Below are 6,153 nucleotides of genomic sequence, written 5' to 3' on the forward strand. Positions count from 1 at the left end.
TCGAAGAAGCTCCTTTAAGCAATTACTTTGGTTTTCCTCCACCTCCAAACAAATGTCAGAAGGAGTCCGAACCACAAAAGAAGCGCGTATTCTCGCAAAAGTGGTTGCAGGAGGTGAGCTGGCTTCAAACAAATGATGAACGCACAGATGTGGTGCAGAATGTGCCGTGAAAATCCCACTCTAGCGAACAAAAACAGTGCCTTTTTATATGGATGCAAACGTGCGTTGCAACTTCTTATCTGTTGCGCGTCTTTTATTTTGACAGCGAATGCGCACATGCGGACCACTTATGTGCACCCGTGTGTAAATAACATGACGTTCTGCCGGGTGTGTTGTTGGTTTTCCCTCGATTTCTGAGTCGACAAGCGCCTTTGTTACTGGGACCAGTAATTTTAAGAAAGGCCCCCATTAGAAACGGATTATTGCTCAGTCTGCAATATCTTTCCCAGAACAAACACCAATTGCAAATAATATACTAAAAATAAACCTGAAAAATCTGTTTAGAACAGCATACTGTGTTGCAAAGAGTGAACTACCACTGGTGCAATTTAGCAGTCTTTGCAAACTTCAAAAAGCAAATGGCCTAGATCTTGGTTCCACTTGCCTCTTACTTGTGACTTTAGTGGAAATTTCAAATTCAGTATCTGACACAGACTGATTCATGTCCTACACAGACAGCACTGATGTCTGCATGGTCTTCTAAAAGCAGCTTTAGTCAGCTTAGATGTGAAGTGAGTGAAATATACAGTTGCGTTTTTAATCAATGTATTTGTTCTCTATTGCAGATTGAGAAGGAGTTTCTGCGAATCACCACAAAGCCTCTGCTATCTACTTTCTTTGCCGAGCTTGACCAATACGCGCCATGCTTAATGGAAATCTTTCTGACCAAAGGAGGGACACGTGGAAAGAAAATAAGAGGTCTCATGCTTGCCATCTCCAAGGTTTGTATTAGGATTGAGTAGACTTTGTCATAGGCAGCAAAAATAACTTTTATTTGGAGATGAAGTTGTCGATTTTGTTTCGGCTTAACAAGTGGTACATGCCAGGTTCTAACCTAAAGAATAATTATGCAAGTTAACTGATTACCCTAGCTTTAAGAAAAACAGACTGGTTTTGGCTCATATTATCTCCTCCTCCTCTCCAGCATGACAACATCCATACCAGACGAGCATGCATCTTGAAGTCTTTGTGCATCCACCTAAACGAAGACGTTAATAGAAGTTAATAAAGGAGGACTTGGTGAGTCATTGTGACAGCATGTTGTCTGTAACATTCTCATACAAATTGTGACGTTGCCTCAAATGCAAATCATTAAAATTAAAATTTTGAGATTAGCAACAAGACACCTGGTATTGGGGAAAGGATGTCTTGAATACCAAACAGTATTAAGCATTGCAATAAAGAATTTCTGGAATTTGGTATTGGAAGGAAAGAAATTTATGCATACTTAAACTTGATACACAAACATACAATGCATTTAACATGCATCAAGACAATATTGCTTTTGAATCTGTACTTGGATTAAAACAAGTCCTGTTGTTTTTTCATTGCTATGGCCATCAGTATTTGTAAATAGAAATGTCTATGAACTTTGAGCTGTTTAGTGCTAACACTTCTATACCTGTTTTATTTTAACAGCTGAGTTAGCCTTTTCTCGAGTCCTGTCCCCCTAAGTTACTCTTGCTACGTCCGACAAACAAATGGTTTCCTCTGCGCACCAATGGGTACCCGAATGTGCGAGCAGACATGCTTCATAATGTTCGGTACATTTACCTGGGAATGGGGCCATACACACTGTTTAATCCATTCACGTTGTTTTTGACTTTGTGAATGGAAAGAACACAACTCCTCCAGACACAATCTCTCGGCGTATCGGTGGGCACACCGCTTCTCCATCTTGCTTGAGGTTAATGTTTGTCAGACACAGTAACGGTTGCTATAATGTGTAATTGGACAATGGCCCTTTCGGGGGAGGGGCCGGTGAGAGGTCAATTATGCCACCTCTTTTGACATGAGAGGTGTATTTTATAATTTATGTATTGGAGTAATTACTAACAACTACTTTAGTGGTGTAATTTTCTGTTTATTACTTTGACTACTTGGATTTTATGAACAGAATAGAAACAGTTGTTTAAACAATCTCTTAAATTTTACTTTGTTGTCTTATACTTTTTCATGTAGGATACGGACAGCGAGGCAAAAAGCTGCATGGAGCAAACTGTGATGGGGGTGTACGTCATCCAGAAGGAGGGTGCTGAACCTGAAGATGACCCAGAGGACATTGGTGTCCTGATTGAGGGTGTGGAGGCTAACACTGATTTGGGTAACATTGCACAAGCATGTGCTCTGTTGTTTGGACTCATATACTGTTTGAACCTGAGCTACCCACCAGAACTTAAATGCACCTTTGAAGTCCTCCAGAAGATACTTTTAAATTTTGATGGACAAAAGCTGTCTTCAAAGGTACAGTTTCTGAAAAACAAGCTTATGGGGTGAGAGCACTTGAAAATGACTGATAGGTCTTGAATGGTTCATTGGTGCAATGGTGATTTCCAATATATAATGTTAATATTTGAGTTGTTTATATTTTCTTTCATTTAAAATTTTTTTTTTTAAAGTTTTTGGATTCTCTCTGTTGGGCAATTCACCTTTTATACAGCACTGCAGATGATTTTTGTTTGTCCTTATATAGATGGCTCAAAATGGATCAGAAGTACTGACAGAAGTACTATGTTGTGTTTATGTATCAAGGTCCTGTAAAGTTTAAGACCACTGCCACCTGTTAAGTTCACTGTATTATTGTGTCCATTTTGCTTGCTAGCATGTTTTAAAACACAGCAAAACTATATTGCTAGCTGTGGAGGACTGCAACCAAAATTAAAAAAATAAATACAGAAATATAAAAATTGGTCAAACTAATAATTATTTCAATGAGATACACCAAACAAATATAGATTTTCATCAACTATGGAATTTTTTGTTGTTGTTGTATTGCCCCCAAAATATTTCTAATTATTTTATTTTATTTTTCCAAATTCACACAATTCTATTTTGTCACATGTTTTAACTTGCCAAGTGGGAGATGTATTTTTATCTTTTAGTTTAATTTTTTAGAATGCAGTCGATATATTGAGCAAATTTTGCATCTGTTTTTAGTTGTGGAAGCTTTGGTTCCAACATATTACCTATGTAAATAAGTATTCTAACGTTTTACCTTTTGAAGTGGCATAATGCTTGCAGGTGTACAAAAATGGTAAGCTTTTATATTGTCCACTAAATCCAGTTAATAAAGATAATGTTATCATAATCTGATTGTGACTTTTTTTTGTAAAGTAGTGGGTTTCTAAATGTGTAACAAATGTAAACAAATCTAATTGAAATAATTTGGTTGAAATGAGTGAAATCATTGCCTTGATTAACAAAGTAGTTGTTGAAACAACAAGATTTAATTCTGTTTTCCTAAACTTTTTAAATTGTGTAGAATGAATTAAAACAAATTTCACTCTACATACTTAAATAAATCACTTCAAATCAATGTAAGTATAGTATGTTGATCCAACGTAATCTGATTACATTAAACCACCAAATGCTAAATGTGTTGGTTTGACATGATCGAAAAGGGTTTATTGTACTTGGTTAAATTGTGTGCAAAAAGGGTGCCATGATTAAATTGTGTTCATCCAACAACAGATTTTTTTGAGTGTAATAAATGAAAAACTGAACTTTGATCAAAATTGCAAATCAGTTTGTAAAAAGGGTCACCAGCACCTTTATTGCCTTAGGAAACTTGTTCATTTCCACATTGACCAAAATTGCAAATCAGTTTGTAAAAAGGGTCACCAGCACCTTTATTGCCTTAGGAAACTTGTTCATTTCCACATTGACCAAAAAATTTTAACTTTGCTTTATCGTTCTTTTATTGAGTCTGTTTTATCCTTTTGTTTGGTGGCATGGTTTGGTCAGACCTCTGTCATAGAGAAAAACTCTCTAAATCAGATAGTGAGATGGTCCAGTCGTCTGATAGGTGAGCCACAGTCTTGTTTAGCCTCCCTGTACTCTAAGCAGGTACAGAGGATGGCTTTATCAATCCTTAATAATGGTTCCCATCCTCTAAGGGGTGAATTTCAGCTTCTTCCCTCAGGACGGAGGTTTCTATTTCCGAGATGCAGGACAAAGCGTTATAAAAATAGCTTTGTCCCCGTTGCTGTCACTGAATTAAATAAGAACTGTTTTTGATTCGAAATATTAAAGTATGTGTCACAGTGAGTTTTATATATTTACTAGGTATGTGTGTTTTTAAAGGGATGTCAAATGCTGTCATTTTTCTGTAAAGCAAATTTACCTTGCCTTTAGGTATAAATAAAGTTACCTTACCTTACCTTACCAATCCAGCCACAGGCCCATCCATCTGGCCCATCAAGACTCACTCTCATTTCATCAGTCCATAAAACCTTAGAAAAACCAGTCTTGAGATATTTCTTGGCACAGTCTTGACGTTTCAGCTTGTGTGTCTTGTTCAGTGGTGGTCGTCTTTCAGCCTTTCTTACCTTGGCCATGTCTCTGAGTATTGCACACCTTGTGCTTTTGGGCACTCCAGTGATGTTGCAGCTCTGAAATATGGCCAAACTGGTGGCAAGTGGCATCTTGGCAGCTGCACGCTTGACTTTTCTCAGTTCATGGGCAGTTATTTTGCGCCTTGGTTTTTCCACACGCTTCTTGCGACCCTGTTGACTAGTGATGGGACGTTCTGTATCGAGGCTTCGGAGCGTGTGTCGAGTAATGGAGGGGGCGTTTCCGCGAAGCGCGTATCGAGGCTTGCTTCATTTATGGGAGGAGCTGAAAATGATGACGTCCGAAGCCTCGCTGCCCGGCTGTACCACGTGACTGGTTCATGAAGCGGTTCGAACTTTGCCGCAAATAATCATTTTCCATACTGCCAGCATAAATATACACAGTATACTGCCATCACTACACTATAGGTGTTTTACACACTCCTTTTGTTGTTGACATTTACAGGCTGTGTGCAAAATGCCACACTCTTCAAATTCATGCCAGCTATTATTTTTACGTCCAGTAGGTGTCCTGCTAGAGCAAATGAAGCTTCATGAAGCTTCGCGTTGGGGTGAACCAATTGGATGAAAAGCTTCAGTGCTTCATGGGGCTTCATCTGCCCATCACTACTGTTGACTATTTTGAATGAAACGCTTGATTGTTCGATGATCACGCTTCAGAAGCTTTGCAATTTTGAGACTGCTGCATCCCCCTGCAAGATATCTCACTATTTTTGACTTTTCTGAGCCTGTCAAGTCCTTCTTTTGACCCATTTTGCCAAAGGAAAGGACGTTGCCTAATAATTATGCACACCTGATATAGGGTGTTGATGTCATTAGACCACACCCCTTCTCATTACAGAGATGCACATCACCTAATATGCTTAATTGGTAGTAGGCTTTCGAGCCAATACAGCTTGGAGTAAGACAACATGCATGAAGAGGATGATGTAGACAAAATACTCATTTGCCTAATAATTCTGCACTCCCTGTACAGTAGTATGGTATTTATCAATGGGCTATCACATTAAGTAGTACTATACTGTGCAAGTGGTGGTACAGATGTCTACTATGGTAAATCAGTATCTGATACACAATAGCAGTAATAATAATAATAATTACTAGTAGTTTTAGTAGTGATAGTGAGAAGGACATTATTTTAGTAGTATTAACACTACATGACTCTTATGAAATGATTCCAGTTTTACAGGATGTAAGCATGATAGACAATATAATGAAGTTAGCGCAAAAAGTGTGTTTGTCTCTTTGTTGTTAAAATGAGTCTTAGCAATAAGTCTTATATCAATAGAAGGCCTGTTTATTTCTCCTTAAATGGTGTCACATTTGCAAGGAAAATGTATTTGTGGGTTGAGGATCAGAGTTGAGCATGTGGGTTCCACCCATGAAAAACTTGCCAAATCATCTCCGCCAGTGCCAAACAATGTACTCTGTTGTGGGATGGTGTCTCATTCTTCAACCAGCATTTGTTGCAAGTTAGGCATTTGTGGTTGTGTTGGTCATTTTGGCATGAAGAGAGCACCCAAAGCTGATCCCACAAGTGTTCAATGGGGCTGATCTCAGGACTGCAGGCAGGCCATTCCAT

At 38.4% G+C, this 6,153-nt stretch overlaps 1 long non-coding RNA gene across 1 annotated transcript; it reads left to right on the plus strand.

Moving 5' to 3' along the window:
- Positions 1 to 307: 307 nt before the first annotated feature.
- LOC145432386 (uncharacterized) lies at positions 308 to 3,307 on the plus strand. Its single transcript, XR_013912662.1, has 3 exons — positions 308 to 941; positions 1,145 to 1,239; positions 2,182 to 3,307. It is a non-coding gene; the product is annotated as an uncharacterized LOC145432386 (long non-coding RNA).
- Positions 3,308 to 6,153: the final 2,846 nt, after the last annotated feature.

Source organism: Astatotilapia calliptera, chromosome 12 (assembly GCF_964374335.1).
Source record: "Astatotilapia calliptera chromosome 12, fAstCal68.1, whole genome shotgun sequence".
Classification (NCBI taxonomy): domain Eukaryota; kingdom Metazoa; phylum Chordata; class Actinopteri; order Cichliformes; family Cichlidae; genus Astatotilapia; species Astatotilapia calliptera.